Below are 19003 nucleotides of genomic sequence, written 5' to 3' on the forward strand. Positions count from 1 at the left end.
CATGATATGTTTCTTCTTTGTTGTGTCTTCACAGTGTATACTGCTTTTTTCAATTCTCACAGTAGTATTGAAGAGGTATATTCAGTTTTCAGACATTGTTTTCACAGTGTAGAAATACTGTAAGTCATATGGGACAGTTATGAAGCAATCTCTTTACAGTCCAAACAGGACACTATTGCAATATGTTCATTTATAATGTGGATATCTGGGATGATTATTACATCTGCCTGTCTGCTTATCTGGAGCTGTTGTTGGACCAACAAGTCCATAACCTTTCAACCGTTGTCCAAAATAATTTAAAAATGAAGAAAATGGTCCAACTCCATGCAGTAGAGGTGGAGATATTCTTACTAGTCAAGCGTCAAAGACATTGTATCCTAAAAATGTCCATATGCCACTCTTATTGTAGCCCCTCCTTGTCTGGAAAACTCCGCAACCCCAGCTTGTGTTTAATATCTGTAGTCTCTCAACCCAAACTCAAGTATTCAAGTGATTTGGGTAACTTTCTCAGACTTGACAAGGCTCCTCCTGCTCCTGCAGAGCCGCGACGGCATTATAACTCGGGGCTCCTGTAATAATAATCAATATATATACACTACCGTTCAAAAGTTTGGGGTCATCCATACAATTTCGTGTCTTCCATGAAAACTCACTTTTATTTATCAAATGAATTGAAAATTGAATAGAAAATATAGTCAAGACATTGACAAGGTTAGAAATAATGATTAATATTTGAAGTATTAATTTTGTTCTTCAAACTTCAAGCTCAAAGGAAGGCCAGTTGTATAGCTTATATCACCAGCATAACTGTTTTCAGCTGTGCTAACATAATTGCACAAGGGTTTTCTAATCAGATATTAGTCTTCTAAGGCGATTAGCAAACACAATGTACCATTAGAACACTGGAGTGATAGTTGATGGAAATGGGCCTCTATACACCTATGGAGATATTTCATTAGAAACCAGACGTTTCCACCTAGAATAGTCATTTACCACATTAACAATGTATAGTGTGTATTTTTGATTCATGTTATCTTTATTGAAAAAACAGTGCTTTTCTTTGAAAAATAAAGACATTTCTCAGTGACCCCAAACTTTTGAACGGTAGTGTATACGGATAGAGGGCTAGCAAGCGTTTCATTTTCTCCCCCTAGAATAGATCCAATACCTAAAATACCATCATTTTGCTACTGGGATCCCACCCTTAGTGAAGTTTGTTTACAAACCACTATATTGAATGAAAAAAACTAAACAACTCAAACTTAACCTACAAATGCTTCCATGATCTGAAACTTTGAATGTCCTTTAAATAATTTTAGTGAGAGACAAACATTGTGTTACCAATAAAATCCTGGTCTTACATAATTCTTTTAAGAAGATTTAATTCATTTGAGTATTTAAAAAATGTTCTTGTGGGCATCTTTAGATTTGTATTTTAACTGACGCACTGTAAGAACGTCTCACTCAAACACAGGGAAGAGAAAGATAGACTTTGGAAAATAAAGATTGAGGGAGAGGTGACAAATAGTTAAAGGTATGCCTCAACTGAAAGAGATATGACGGCTGTAATGGGAAAGGTGGAGAAAAATAACATGAAGTCATCAATGTAAAGAAACAGCATGACAGACACTGCAATTAGACAAGTGACTGGCAGACCGAGTGCACTCCACTCTTTCATCCTCCCCTTCACCATCCCTTAATCTCTCTCCTCACGTGCCTGTCCTGGGTTAGTCATCCCTTCTTCTTATGAGACCTGAGACTGAATTTATCAGATGCCACTCTAGAGAAAGACATCTACGGAGACAGAAAGAGGGGCGCTAGAGTTAGGAGATGATTATGGCCGACAAAGAAACCCCACTATGAGAAACACAGGGAGAATTGTTTTGCAGCTCGCTGAAGGTTCTGTGTGAAGTAGAAACAGCAGTTTTAAACAATCTTACCTCAAGGTCCAGTTAGCAGCTTTTGATCATTTGATGAGAATTTCATAATAATCCAGTCATGTCTAGATTGCACACTCGGATTTGCTCAAATTCTTACTCAGGTTGAGGTTACCACAGATAAAATGGGGAGAACTATCCATAATTAACTAAACCTTTTCCCCCTTACAGGGATTTTCCAATCACAGTTTAGCAAACGTAACTATCTGTTCAGCTTTGGATTTCAGTATGCATGGTGCTGTTGTAAGAGCAATAGCGATATGTTGAGTTACTTCCAAAACCAAAGAAGAAGAATATTAGTTAAGTACATGATTTTTTGGGGTTTACAAGTTGCATTATAAAAGCCCCGTTCAGGATTGGGAGTTGGAACTGTGTATTATTTAATCGCTGCCTGGGACCTGGTATCTGCCATGTTTGTGGCTCTGTTCTAGTTTAGCTAGGTTATCACTCAGGAGCCCCAGTTCAGTCGCCCCGACTCAAATACTACTACTTAGTCTGCCAAACATGCAGTTGTTCTCATTCTCAAAGCCGTTTCTTTTGCAATGCTGAAAGTGAAACTTTACTTTTGTAAATTTAGCATCCAAACAAAGCTATGTCAGATACTCAGTGTATGGGCCATCAAGCCCTGTGTAGTACATAAACCATGCTGCCACTCCTAATGTGGGAAATTAACAACCCATCGTTTAAAAATGAATTCAGAGGGATACCTGTCTCAAGTGTCATTCTAAACTCTTTATGTGCGGTGCCAGAACTGAAAGCTTGACAGCCGTTGCAACTGTGACTACATGGAAAATATAATTCTGTGGCAACTGTGAACTCCCTATCTGCTGATGATAATATTGTGGTATGATCAAAAGTTGCAGAAATACGAAATGGGGCTTGTTTTGTCGATCTCTGTGTTCGTTTGTAGGTATTCTAATAATTCAAGTGTAATCAGATCAAGGTGAAGCGGAGTGAAACCGGAGTAAGCAGAATTTAGGTACCAAAGCTCAGTAACTTGTCAATCTTTTGAATTACCTTGGCGCACCAAAAGCACTAGAATTACCTGGGGACCACGTGTGATGTAGGAATTTACCCCCGCGAAATGTGAAGTTACCTTTGTTCTACTTTACACAGGATAAGTGCTCTACCAGGCTTCATGGGGTTATGTGAGTGAAGTACAAAGCTTGTACCCCCTACTGTGACACCCAAAGAACCCCTGCGTACTGGGGACCGGAGCTAAAAAGAAAGACTGACCTCGCAGAGTACTGAAGCAGATCTCTGTGTTACCTGTCATCATGTACCCGTCAACATCTGGCCTATGGTTTGCCTGACACTGGGGAAACACCAGCTCTGTCAGATTTGTCTGAAATTGTTTCATGTCTCCAGCTGCATTTCACATCAAGGAGACATTGCCAGCATATGGGCTCATCGGCTTGGCAACATGCTTCAGATAAGATGACAGGGTGCTGCGGTTCACAGATGCCCAGTTGTGCAGGCAGGAGCATGGCTACATTGTGTCTAGTTAAGACATGGGTCAGCATGTGTGTAATCCTGTGATAAGGGCATACAGTGTAGGATGAGCCGGAGAGAACATCAGACAGACAGCCCTTGAGTACCAGCATGCATACACTGACTGAGTGTATGTCACACACACACACACACACTCACACATCTTAAAACCAGGCAAGAGAGGGAGCGAGGTATGACTTGAAAGTTTGTAAGAAACAGGTGGGTTTCTGAGAGGAAGAATTAGAAGAAAAAAAAGCTGCATGTGGGTTCTTGGTGTTACCAGCCTGTCAGGTTACAATCTTCCTTTGAAGTGCGTGTATGTGTGTGTTTGCAGGGAGGGGGAGGCATGTTTATGTGAGTCAAAGTGACTGCGTAGATTCATGTCAGTACAACTTCTGTGTGTGCGTGTGTGCGCGCGCGACTGTGTGTGTGTGTGTGATCTGTGAATCTGTGTGAAGGTGAGCCAGGGGTTCTCCTGACTAGAGGGCTGTCTGACTGATGTGTGAAGGCTCGTATGTGTATGTGTGTGTGTGTGTGTGTGTGTGTGAGTGTGAGTGTGTAGCTGTATCTCTACCATCCACCCCCTCTCATCACTCTCTGTCTGTCCTCTTTGGGGTTTTCCATCGACTGGTTAGATCTCCACTTCTGGATCCCGCAGCTAAGAGTCCATGCAGAGATAACCAGAGCAAAAGAAGAAGGAAACAAATTGTCTTCTCTTTTAATCATTTTAGCTCTTCGTTGCATATTTCCTGTTTATTTGAGGTCCAATAAAAGATCCATAAAAAGTATGAATGTCTTCTAGTGTTTATCTCCCAAGAAGCAAGAACATTATCTCGTGTTCAAAGCCGAAACGGTTACTGTCTACAAGCAACAGTGAATGCCATTTTAAATTCATTAATTTGATTGATCTATTTCAACAATTTTTAGCCACTGTCCCTTGTATGTGCCATAAATTGTGTGTGTGTTTTTCTCAACAGGCAGGTGTAGAAGTTAGTGATCTCTGCTGGTACCCATCTACGTCCACACAGGTGTTCTTCCTGCAGTTGTCAACACACACACACACACACATGCACACACACTTAAGACATGCACGCACAGTCTGTCATCGCCACTCTGTGCGTGAGATTAATGGTGCTGTGTGAATGACTCAGCTGTGGTGAATTCAGACAAAAAGAAGAAGAAAACCAAACTATGTGTCCTTTCCAAATTCTTAGACGTATTCGACAGCTATGAACTCGTCCAACTTATGACATAACCTCTTAAACCTCCACCAGTAGCTTCATCTGAAAATCAAATGTGCATTATGCAGCGAGACGTTATTCGAACACACAAAACTCCAACTTCCAAGATGTCAAAATTGCAAATGACAATATCGATACACAGAGTTCAAATGTGTTGATCAAAACATCTCCACAGTACGCACCCAGTGCCTTTGAAGATAATCCGTGTGTGTTTTGTTTTAAGAAAGCTCAAGGGTCATGAGTGCACTTGAACTTGAAGGGAAGCATCACTTTTTTTTTAAACCACGGTGAAGTGTTGGCACCACATGAACCACCGTCTCTTCTTAAGTCACATGCTTTAAGCCAAACCATCCACCTCGTTCACACACACATGTTATGCCGCATTGTACGATTGTACTTCCACATTTTTCTGCTGAAAATATGTTGACAGATTATTTCTAAACCGCTAATGTGTGGCGTGAAATATCCTGATGTGGGGATGTACCATAGAGCACTATGTTTCCTGTATACTTATGTTTTAATAGTTCACATATTGGTTACATTTGTAGTGGAACCATTATGTTTTTCCTGAACTTCGCTCAGTTTGTTGCCTAAACGTACACAAGTGTTTTGTTTGAATTCCCAATTTTAACCGCGTGTTCACTTGACGCCGAGGGGTCGAACAAAGCGCCAGTCTGTGACGGGTTGGAATGAGAATGGGTTGCTCACTCGCAGCCCTCTCATCAACCTTAGCTGCAGCTTCTTTTAGCACAAACAAAGTAAAAATCCACTGTCTGCTACCAGCTCAGCCCTCAATGGCATGCAGACAAATTTAAAAACTACTTGGTAAACCTTTTGAATGTAGTTTAAAAAACAGATTATTCCCTCAGGTGTTGGTAAATAGCAAAAGAGAGCAAAAACTAAAAAATAAGAGACACTAAGATGACGACAACATTTTTTTTAATGTTGCTCCATGTCTGCTGGGTGTGTTAACAAGCAACTGTTCATCAACATATGCTGCATATTAAGATAAGATAAAATAAGATCATCCTTTATTTATAATGAGGTGGTACTGAGTTAATGTTGTGTTTTCAACCTGTTCCACTGCCCCCAAGTGGCCAAAGAAATTAGCCGATGCAGGTTTAAGATATTCACGAAAGCCGGATAGAAGTTCTGTTTTAGCTGCGCTTGAGAAAAATGTTGCAGACTATTCCTCTGAATAGATTGTTTAAAGGAAAGGGAACGCATTTAGAATAATACAAAAATACAGCCCTAAAGGTGTTAAGAAGTTGACCAAAACATAGTGTTAAATGATCCCAAAAGACACATCACGGGATAAAGTAAACCGAGTGCAACTCCAAACCCACTTGCTATTTTCTCTCGTTCTGTTTCAATGAAAGAGTGTTACCTGACATATTGCAGATGAAAGATTCACACCGGTGCACATATTTCCAACCCTGTTATCATTGACAGTTCAGAAGCCAACGTACAGCATGTTGTCGAGCAGAAGGCACCGTGCGGATTCCATGTCAAGTACCCATCTAACCACTGTCTTCAGCTCATATCCTCTAACCACAAATTACAAACAACATGGAATAAAATTGCGCAGAGAACGAAAGCTAGTTCTTTGGATAATTTTGTATTTTTCTTTCAAAAAACAACTAAGTGTGTTTTCTAGATCAAATAAAGTCAATTTACCATGTGTGTTGCAATTAAGATGTTCATTGGCCCTACGGTCACAAAACATTGCCGGCACAAAAAAGATTAATTCCCTTTTAAGTCATGTAAACAGGCCATAATTGCTGGTGCAAGGGTTTTACATGAAAATAATAACTTTAATTAATTTAGCTGACTGAATTATGCTTCTGGGTGCGACAGAAAACTCAATTGAACCTGCAGGTGTTCAATTTGTTTAAAAATAACAACCAAAAAAGGTTCAGGAAATGCATATTCTGTTGAACTCAAGCAGAATAATCGCTTAAGCTGGCGGAGCAGCACATCCCATAGTCTAGGTGGAGAGCGGCTTTAAGTTAATTTCCTCTATTTAGTTGTCCTGTGTGAAATCTCTGGCTTCTCATTCCTGAATGTCAAATGAGTGAGGAAAGAAAAGATGTCAAGTAAGGCAACAACATTTTTTGGATACAATATTTAATATTATACTTTAATTAATTATAATTGATTCGACCTGTTCATATCAAAACAATACTACACATCTACAGACACCCATTGCAGCTTTCTGAGGCTCCACTTGGCACTGCAGTGAATTAAATATGTGCTATCATCAACATGTTATGCTCACGGTCACAATGTCCACATGCTCTTGTTTAGCAGGTAAAGTGTCCACCATATTCATTATTTTTGGTGGATTGTCACAACATGCTAATATAAAATATATAATATAAAAGATAATTTGATGTCTATTGGCAACATTTCTGCATTGAACTGTTTTGATGATTTTTATTTTCAAACTTCCTGAAATTTATACAAGATCACTGGAAGTGAAATGGCAACTTGAGAATGAGGAAGTGCAGAGAGAGAGAGAGAGTGAGAGAGAGAGAGAGAGAGGTACTGGGAACGGATGGGAGCCAAGAAGAGGGCTTAGAGATATGACAGCAGACCCATATTCCCCTGTGGTTCACCACCCTTGCAGCGGAAAATAATCTGTGCTGCTTCACAGCGGACATGTTCACTAAATGCTATGGATTCAAGGACAAATTCACTCTTAAATTCTTAATAGGAGCAGAAACATCCATAACTAGAATGGGCACTCGGTAGAGCGCATACCTTCGCATTTCACAAGATTGGGCATTGAATTATGAACATGTTGGCATTAGTTGCATGCCAATTGGATAAAAATTGACCGTACTATGGTAAAAAGAAGATGTTGACCTTTTCATGACCTTGACCTTTGACCCAATTGATCCCAAAATCTAATCAAATGGTCCCCGGATAATAACCAATCATCCCACCATATTTCATGCGATTCGGTTTAATACTTTTTGTGTTATGCGAATAACACGCATACAAATAAATAAATACACGGCGATAAAAACATAACCTTCCGCATTTTCAATGCGAAGGTAAACATGACAGATGAGGCGGGGGACAGGGAAGGAAAGGGAGATCAGGGAGAGGTAAAATCTACAAGAGTTTCAAAGATACAGAGAGATATAATCGGGAAGAATATACATATATATATTATTATTTAAGCGTCTTTGTGTACCTAGAAAAGCGCTATAGAAGTCTAAATTATTATTATAATATATAAATATATATATATATGGTGTAATATATGCTATACATGTATTTAATGTGATCAACACTCCTACTTAGAGCATACCTTGATTTGTTTCTATAGTAAATAAGTTATGACCTTTGAAACAATGATAGCAACACAGATTATAACAAATTAAATGTATACAAATTAAATGCATTTGCCTTTTTAAACTTTGTGTATGAACCACACTTTCTCTCAGACAAATAGATCGGAAGATCAATACCACTCTTTATGCTAAGTATGGTGGTTGGACTAGAGCTGAATCGCTAGCCTGACTCCTCCGGCCTCGAGAGTTCCATAAATACCACAATATACATTATTCATTTAACTCTACGGAAACAAAAATGTAGACAACATACTTGTCGATGATTTTATAGGGAGTTACGTGTATATATATATATATATATTATCTGCATGGTTGCTTATCTGAAAGAGGGGCTGTGAGATGCAATTTGGAACTTTTTCAGAGATGGTTGACCCGCCCTGCCAACTGCTTCAGCGACGTTCTGTCAAAAGGTTTTGGGGCAGTGTAAAAACTTCACATTACTTCTGCCTTTGTCTCTGAGACACAAAGCTTGGCCGCAACAGTTTAACACCCAACTGGAACGATAAACAAGGCTTCATGGCGGTGTAGTCGCTAGCATTGTCAGCTTACAGAAAAAGGGTCCGGGGTTCGATTCCCGATCTCGGGCAGTCCTTCTGTGGAGTTTGCTTGTTCTCCCCATGGCAGCGTGGGTTCCCACCAGGTTCTCCGGCTTCCTCCCACAAAGGCAATTGGAGATGTGAATGTGAGTGTGAATGGTGTCTCTATATGTGATAAACTGGTGACCTGTCCAGGGTGAACCCTGCCTTTGCCCAATGTATCGGCACAACACCTTCACAACATGGCCAACCCATCATTTCATGTTTCCTCAAGGACTCATCAACATCGCGAAAGCTTGAATGTCTTTAGGCAGGCCAGCCTGAACCTACTCCATGTTCTTGATCACTGGAGGAAATGTAGCGGACAAAAAAGAAAGCTCGCACAAACGGCATGAAATGGACATGTACGATAACAAATTACCATATTCTTTAAATAAATTCACACCTTAAGGGGTCACAAACCCCAGGACGCTCCTAAATACTCAGCAGAGCCTGAATTCAATAATGGCTTAAAGCTGTATTTTTATTATCAGCCGTCACAGATAGTCTACCACCACTCAGCCTCTAGGGGTACACACACACACACACACACACACAGGGTGGAAGTAATTAAAGCAAGTGGAGCTAAATTGAACTATATTGAACTCATCTCACTCACGCTCCCGCTTCGTCGATAGATCACTCGCCAAGTGCTATCGACCGCTGCAAAGACTTCCCTCTTGAACACATCTCTTTGCAGTGTGTGCATGAGTGTGTGTGTGTGTGTGTGTGTGTGTGTGTGTTTGTGTGTGATGTGAGCTGAATGAGAGAAAGGGACAGAGAGGACATCAGTATTTAGTTAGAGACACAAAGTGATGCTCTGTGCAGCATGATTGGCAAAAGCTAAATTTAGGACTGCCCGTTATGCTATTCCAACATAGCATAACGGGCTCTTCATCCCTCCTCCCCCTCTCCCCTTCTCTCTTTTTCTCATATTTTCCTGTCACCTCATCTGCCCTCTCCTCTTTTCCCAACTCACTGTTTTCTCCCTTATCTCTAAATCCCATCTCTATCTATCTTGTGGGAGGGGTAATGATTTGAACTAAATGAGAGTCTTGCACTTCCCCACCCCACTAGATTAGCGGATCAATGGAACAGCGCTTGTGTGTCGATCATGGGGGCGGGGGCAGCAGATGAGAAACGACAACAACAAAATCGGTAGGAATTCTCCACAAGGTCTTGACATGACAAATGTGTGTCACATGTCAATGGTAGCGGGGAGAAGAATGCCTCTGCTGCTCTGAAATGCCTTTCCTCTCTGCTTGATGTGAATACAATTGGAGTTGAATTGATTATCTCCTATTTGTAATCAATCCGAAGTAGGTTTGCATCCAGTGGCTCAGTCCTTCCACTGTGTGTCCGAGCTGCGCCTCCTCTTAACCATTTCGTCTTCCATTTGTTCCATTTGCTCGCTTTCACCATCCCTCTCTCTCTCTTTCTGATGCTCGTGATGTGTTTTATATGATCTGATATGAGTTATATTCATAAATCCCTTTATGGTGAGAGTTTTAATTTGATTAATTTATTCAATTCAAAGGTAAATAACTAAATGAAACAAGCAAACCAAAAGTGTTGGTTAAATAAATCGAAGTCAGCTATATATGAATTAAATGCAGTGACAGAATGAAGGTTTCTATGGAACGATGCATCACTCAGAAAATGAGTCTGAACAACATGACAAACCTTATTTACAATCAAAGTTTGCATTTGCCATAAAGTTTCCCGAGTTTCTTCTGGGATTCTATTTAGTTGCCTAACCCTATTTACAAAAATATTTGAAACCTACGGCCTCATTTTAGTGTGCACAGTCAGTGTTGTGCTTAAACCGTGCATTGACTTATTTCTATAAAACATGATTCATCCAGGCACATCATCAAACTCTGTATTTAACAGATAGAATTCTAAGCAAACCAATTCCTAAATTACAGGTGGACAACCTCCAACTACTTGTATTATATTTTTCATTTTGATTCATTTAATGCAGTTTTTTAAATGCTTTTTGTTGTTGTTGCTACTTTTGTTAACAAGTAACTCAGTATTAAAGGTCCAGTATGTGTACATACATATCGGCAGAAATGGAATATCATTTTAATAAATAAAAATGATTTTTTTTTATAATCCTCTGCAAATGATAAATAACACATATTTAGAGCTTGTTCTACGCATGCTTTGATAAATGAGGCCCATGTTTACCTCAGCCTGCATCCTTTTGCTGGTGCATTTGTACATTTCTTATTGGTATCAGTGGAATTGATTGTAAGTGACCTGTACATTTGCTTTCAGGTCACCTGAATTCTTACGTGTCCGTAGAGCACAACAAAACAGGAACCCGCTCAATGAAATTAGTGTTAAGTAACACAGTGTTTATACCAGATGTACATTTTTAAGAGCAACTATGTAATTTAATACAATGACACATCGTGTCCTTCAGAGTTCATACAATCAGTCGGTGCTGTTTAGCCTCACCACACACACACACACACACACACACACACACACACACACACACGTCCATGCATGCTGTGTGCAGATTTCCGTTCCATATGGACGGCCTATCAAAGCATGGTGGTTTCCTCCTGTTAGTGTGACAGCTCTTAAGCCTCACACATGAAAGACTGACAGGGAAGTTTTATTACACCCTTTTCTCAAAGCAAGAAGTGTATGATTGTGTGCGTGCAAGATTGTGTCTATGTGTGTGGCACTGTGTTCTCAGCAAGGAGAGGTGAAGACAACAGTCAGGCTGAAGAGTTGCCATTTATTCAGAACAAAACATGGCTTCATAACAACACAGCCGTCTTCGATGCTTTTATCTGTTGCTCTTTTATGAAAGACGGAGCTGTCGGTAACACGAAGGACTAATCCTTACACACACACACACACACACAGACAAGGCTCAGCTGGTCTGGATGTCTGAATATTTCTGTATTAAGCCTCTAAGAGATTACATTATATCATATGCTGATGCAAAAATGTCATGGCTAAAAGATAGAGGTCAAACAATTGACTTGGTGAAGGTCCTCGAGTACAATAGTTAAAGGGATCATCTCAAGACATTTGAGATTTGTATAATGGAGGAAGTAGAGAGCATTTCCACGAACATCATCAAAGATTAAAACTCTCTTATCATCATTTTGGAAGTCCTTGGAACATAAAGTGGATCTTGGTCGAACGCCCTGGGTTGGATATGTTTGAAAATAGAAATGGGTTATCAATAGATAAATGGTTATCGTCCGCACCTTTACTTCTGAGAGTATTCAGACTATATTTCATGAGACAAGATGCATCAGGATCTAATGAGTAATTTATTCACCTTCACGTAAGTAAAATAACTTACACGTCAGTTAAGCCCTAATACAAGTGTGTGCAATGAAATCATGGACGCATGATGTGAACTATATGATATCATGATACTACGATGATATCCCTCAGTGGGCTTGTTCTTACCATTCACAGCTGCTATGCAACACAGACACAAACACGCTCACACGTAGAAGGTATCAGATCATGTCTTATTTTGTGGTTGTGTCACAGATGATTTATATTTAAATGGTGAGACCTCAACAAAGAAATAGAGGGAGAGAGAGAGAGAGACAGAGAGAGAGATAGGGGTGCCGTGATGACAGTAGCCATACCTGAGTTATTACGACATATGGAGGTGACGAACAATATTTGGAAATGCATCCGTCCGTGTGTGTGTATGTGTGTGTGTACCAAAAGAGACTGAGTGGTGGTAGTCTACCCTTGACTGCAGAATAAATGTCAGCAGAGAAATAGAATGCTTATCTTATACGTACGTATACTTTAGGCTACCTCATGAATCAATACAGACTGTAACTATGGCAAAAGAGACTTAAGAGCACTGTAAGAAAGCGGCAAATGCACATACACACACACACACATACACACACACGCACACACAACCATACACATCTTGTTATCAGAAGATCAGGATATGAGTGATCACTGGCTTTCTAAGCCGGGGAGTTTCCTTTCCTGTGTGTGTGTGTGTGTGTGTGTGTGTGTGTGTGTGTGTGTGTGTGTGTGTGTGTGTGTGTGTGTGTGTGTGTGTGTGTGTGTGTGTGTGTGTGAGTGCGTTTGTGCGTGTGTGTACTCCTCACCACTTCCAAGCGGCTTTGACCTGCCAGGAGATAAACAACCTCATCACCTCAGGTTGTTCTTAGATACACACACTCATGAGCGCAGGTAAGCACATGCACTCACACACTCGCTCTCTTTCTCTCCAGAGAAGCAGTGTATCAAATGTTTTGCTCTTTGACGACGAACCTTGGAAGTGAAAGAAAGCAGTGTGTTCGCTCATCAAGAGCCCCTTTCAGTAATTCTGTCACTTGTCGTATCACAATACAAAGCTGTAAATGACACCGTAGATCCCATGCTTCAAAAAATACAACTACGATTTATGAGGCCGAAGTCTCTGACCGCCCGGCAGCCGCGGAAAAGCGAGTCCCACTTAAGCCAACAGTGTTATTGGGAAGAAACCTGGTGCACGACCGATGACAAATAATTATAGTACAAAGGTGCTAAGCTCATATTTATTCAGTGTATTAAATGCGTCGTGAACAAAGTCTTACAAACACAATTCTTCAAAGATTTGAGCTAAGATGAAAAGAAATGTGATTTTAAGCGGCATGAATAAAATGGACTTGACCTCTTAGACTCAAGTCACGGCAACAAGGACTTGAGAGTTGCGTGAAACTCCCAACACCTGAGACTGAAAGACTTGCGTTTTTAAAGAGTGAAATCCTTGCACACGATATTTAATATTTATTTTATTAGTTGGCTTGCACATCCTTGCCCAGCAGATAAAGCCTTTCTGAATTGAATGAATGAAACTGGGACTTAAATGTTGGAAATGTGTTAAAACTGACATATAAAGTGCAGCTCTTCTAGCTACAATGCAGAACCTGTGCACAGCATCGGCCTCATCGGTTCGCTCCTCTTTTCACCATCTTGCTCCAGTCTGGTTCTCTCCTCCAGAGAGGCTGAAGGCAGGCCGATCCTGCCCAGCTGTGGAGCGTTGAGTCTGGACTTGTCAGGACGTGCACACCCCTGAACATCCACAGAACTGTTGATTTATGTGTGGGACTTTAGTGTGCTTTAATCGTTGACAAGAACCACACGTTACACACACACACGCACACACATGAAGGTACATGCACCGACACAGTGACAGGTAAGGTTTGTATGTGAGAAAGTAGCGTTCAGTCCCTGTGTGCACTTTGTGTCAGTGTATGTTTATTCCAGAGTGTGTGTGTGTGTGTGTTTGTGAGTTTGCAAGAGTGTATGCATAAGTGTGTATGTGTCCCTATACCGATGCTTGAAGTCAGGTGGGCTGGCACATCTAGGGTCCTCTTTGAAGGTGTGTTCACACATGCAGTACACATACACACACACACACACACACACACTGACCAGCTGTTTCTCTCTTCCATTGCTCTTTGATGTCTCTACCTTTTCCATCCTACCCACAGTGCATCTCTCTCTCTCTCACACACACACACACACAAGTGCACACGCACTTTAAAAACTAAAATAATGTTAACCTTAAAGTCCTGCTCAGACAGAGAATTAAATCACAAAGGTCTGACATCTAAATAATGTCCCAATTAATGTGGAAGACTATTCTATTAAAGTAACCCTTCCAAAACACCCCTATCACAACAAGTCATTAAGTCTATTATTGAATGTTAAAACATGCCACATGGGAACTAATATAATTTAACTTAAGTGTCCAACAATGTGAACTGTGTTCGGACTATCTGGCTAAAGTATTATGCAACATGACAAACATTTAAAAACAATGGAAGTGTCACTGGGAACAGTGAAATTATCACTTTTATAAATAAGGGCTCCAAAGAGGAACCATTTGCTTCTGAAGAATCCTTTTTGAAGAAAGGGTTTCAAGGGTTCTTTGAGAGACTAAGGGATCCATTAAGAGCCCGCTTCTTCCACAGAAGCCTTTTTGGAAAGCATAGCTGTTAAAAAAATGCAGACAAACCCCCCACCCCCCTCCCTAAGTCGTATTAAGTAGTATTTTTGTTTCTAGGAGTGTTTTGAAAGCTTTTGTCTGTCAGAATTTATATTTGCTGGTGAAATAAAAATGTTCACAAATAAAGCCAAATGACCTGAATCCAAAATACATTTTACAAATCTAAAAAACTCTTTATGTTTTACAGCAAACAAGAATAACTATTTGTACACACACACACACACACACACATCTGTCTGTCTGTCTGTATGCCAGTCAGGTATGGTAATTACTGTTTGGATTCAGGCCTCTCCAGTAGGTATGTGTCTGCAGTAAAAAATGTACAGAACAATGTAGAAATCAACACCCCTTTTTTTCATAAATGTCACTACAGTTGTTGCACGGGAACACACTGGTCCTACTAAAGGGATCAGTTACACAATCACTAATACACAATCTTTCATGATGAGCACACACACGGATGAAATTGGTGCACTTTTATGTTTACTCTTTCAAAAAGGACTTTGTTGGACATTTCAACACTATACTTGTGTTTTGTTTAGCATTGCTGATTCATTCACTCTGATTTCCACCTTGTTTGTTAAATAAATGAATACAGAACAGTCTGGTTCAACAATGCCATGTAGTTTCTGTGGAGCGTTGCATTTAAACCCTGGCTACATGTGGGAAAGGTGGCTGTTGATGGTGGAGCCTCAGATCATCAAAAAAGCTCAATTTTTAACCCAACATTTTCCCACGTAATCTTCTTCTAACCATCTTCCCTTCACCTTGGAGCCATTAAGACCTTCTAGTGTTACCTGGTCTGTCTGTGGCCCAGCGGAGCCCCAGAGCTCCAGCCTTTGTCCAGGCCCGGGCAGCAGGTGAATAGGATGCCCATGCGAGGGGCCAGATACACCTGATACCTGGCTCACATCCCCACAACAACACCCACCCAACCCTCTAAAGTCCGCACTGGAACCCTAAAGCCCCCAGCTCCTCCTCCTCGTGTCTGCCTGCCAGCTGGCTTCTTCACTCACAGACACACACCGAGAATGAAGGATGTTATTGTGGACAGTATTGGCAGCTTTGCCCCCCACCAAGAGTATGTTATGTGTATGTTCTCAGTTCTTGTTTAAGTCTGTGAGGGCTCTGCCCTGTTGTCTGAGCCTCATATCTGTATGAACTCTGTGTTCACCTTTGAAGTTCTCCACCATGCATCTCCTCGCCCCCCTCCGCCCCTCCCCATCTCTCCTGCTTTGATTCCCTTTCTTGTTTCAGGGAGTTGGCCGATCCACAGATAATGCCACTCAGTCTCTTCCAGGCTACACGTCTCTGAGAAAATCAGCATACATACGGAGATAAAATAGAGAATTTTCATCTTTTGCGATCTGTTTTTGTGTATTTGTGCATTTACGTATGTGAGTATGTAGATAAAGGAACAAATAAGGGTAAACATGTGGGATGAGTGTCTAAAAACGCTTGCATACGGTAGGTGGGTATATGGTTTGAAACCTGTCCCAGTATTTTGTTTGCACTGGATCACTGGTGTGCTTTCTACACAAACTCTCTACTGCCCTCACTTTTTACTGCATGTCACCAATGTGCTAAAATAGCACAGTCGCTCAGGTGGATTAAAGGAAGCCTCGCATGTACATGCTGATGATAGTTTGACTGGGCTTGCTTAAGGACAATACAGTGACACCTTTCATTGCTTTGTACTGCGTTCACAAACAGTCTTAACTATCACTTGTATTGCATCTCCACAATGTTTATTTTTTGGGATAACCTTATTATAATTACATATAGTTGTTCCAGTTGTCATGAAATTGTGGATGTTCAAATTTCCATTTATGTTTACTTTAAAGATTTCTCCTCCATGTTTGCTTGAGCCTCTTCTGGAGCTAGTTGTCTGAAGTTTTGTTGGAGTGAAACCTGCATATTTTAAATCCACTAGTGGCAATATCCAATGCTAATATTTTATAATAGTCACATTGGTATATTACAATCGTTTAATGACATCAAATAGATCAAGTCTGAACTTTTATCAAGCAAGAACACATAAACAAAGTTTCCAACACCACAGATACAACACCATAAACTCTTGGACTGACAATTGTGATGCATTACTGTGTATAATTCATTGGAATAGACTAAATCACACACATATTTGTACGGAATAGAATATTAACAGTGAAAAGTTAATTTCATTTTATTTAACTGTGTTTCCTGGGTCTATACGTCCTGTAAACTTTTCAATTTTTGGACCGATCATCAGAGAAATTTTTTATTGATCCTTTAACCCTGCCTGCCAATAAACATCTGTGTGTGTGTGTTTGTGAATGCCTGTGTCTGTGGGAAATGATAAATGACTTATTTCGATCTCAACCTCAGCCTGTTTATACGAACCAACGACCAGGGCTTTGTCAGCAGAAACAAATGATCTATCAACACACACACACACACACATACACACACACACACACACACACACACAATGTTGCAGCCTGGTCCTTTGTCAGTATGATGGATTGTACCTGAGGTGTGTCTTATCCCAGTTATTGATAGGCAGGTATTGGAGTGGCGGCATGAAATATTAATAGAGTGGAGCTGAACCCCAGTTTGTCTAAGAATGTGAAGGAGAGAGAGAAGGGCAGAGAGAAAGGGAGAGAGAGATGATTGAAATAATCCAATGACAGTAGTCATACCTGAGGCATGACAGCCTGAAGACTGATGAGTAGTATTAGAAAAGCAAGCAAGCGCTCACGTGTGTCTGAGAATTCAAAATGATATTAGAGTGAAATTCTTTCTTTTCTCAATGGAAATTCCCTCCATCTTTGATTTCATGTGCACAAACACACACTTAAATGTCCCTCTCCCTCTCGCTCTCGGCCACAACCCACATCCTGTTGTGGTTCTTTTTCTCTCCTCTGCTTTGATATCTAAGAACCGTTGACTTACATGGACAGACAAAGCACACCTTTGTCTTTACAACACCGCATGAATGTTTTCCATCATTATTCGCAATCTCTTGTGCATGCGTGTGTGTGTGTGTGTGTGTGTGTGTTACCGCGTCCGAGATTTTGCTACCATGATGATAGTAACACAACAGTAATCCTTTGCCAATGATGTGTCCTCGGTATCACACTGTTAAACAGAAAAGGAGGTTGAAACATCCCTTCACAATGAAATGCAGGGAGGCATATTATGCACAAGTGTGTGTGTGTTTGTGTGTATGTGTGTGTATTGACGCAGCACTGCAGAACACTCTATACTAATGATTTTCCATAGACACCTCTAGTTGATCTGGGAACCAGGGAGAATGAGAGGAGAGGGAGAAAAGTCCAAAGAAGCGATTGAAGAGATGGAAGGAAAAGAAAAAGGAACAAAGGACACAGGGAGCAAAGGGATGGAAAGAGAGTATGGAAAGATAAAACACCAGTGATGTAAATACACAATTCACAACTGAATGATATGCTCACTTTTGTCTTTTTCAGGTTACATTTTGTTGATCACTTATTGCAGTTATAAGTCATTCATAAGAGCAACTTCTGGGCCGCCAGGTTGCTAACAATCTGAAGTGGTGATTCATTAATAACCACGTCAATAATAACATGCTAATGAGTTTCTCACTTTATCAATAAGTTAGTAATTCATCGGCTATTGTAAATGTTAATAAATCATAATTCTGTGGTAAATATAATAAATAATTTGTGATAAATGGATTGTGGCCCTGATGCTTGAGTTGCAACTGAAAAGAAAAGAAAAAGAAAAATATGTATTTATCGTTATTATAACCATTGATACCCATATTAGAAAGCACCAAGCTATGACTTGGAGCTGTAGTTTTCTATGTAGGTTTGGTAATAATAATCCACTTTTACTGATGAGGCGTCTATGCATGTCTTTGAATAGGGGATCATGTAATAGAAAATGTTTCTGTGTACAGTTTGCCTGTGTGTGTGTGTGTGTGTGTGTGTGTGTGTGTGTGTGTGTGTGTGTGTGTGTGTGTGTGTGTGTGTGTGTGTTGTGTATGTGTGAGGGTGTTTGCGAGGCATTGAATCTGCACAGTGGAATTTCCTCCATCCTCCTCACATTGTTCAGACTAACAAGGAGTCAAAGACAACAGCGCGGGAACACTCCACACCCTGCAGGGCGTCTCTGAGGAACCATAAGCACTTCAAGGTCAAAAGGCCAGCAGGATGATCGCACAGGCAATGAGAACAGGTCTCTCTCTCTCTCTCTCTCTCACACACACATACACACACAGCAGAAAACTTCACATCAACAGGTAATAATGCCACATGTATTATTAATCCATCATGGCAAAAACTCACAGTTGTCCTCTGAAGTACATTCTGACCTTTACGCTAATGATAATATGAATGTAGCCAGAGAGCATGAGAACAAATGA

The sequence above is a fragment of the Pseudoliparis swirei genome, chromosome 24 (genome assembly GCF_029220125.1).
Source record: "Pseudoliparis swirei isolate HS2019 ecotype Mariana Trench chromosome 24, NWPU_hadal_v1, whole genome shotgun sequence".
Lineage (NCBI taxonomy): Eukaryota > Metazoa > Chordata > Actinopteri > Perciformes > Liparidae > Pseudoliparis > Pseudoliparis swirei.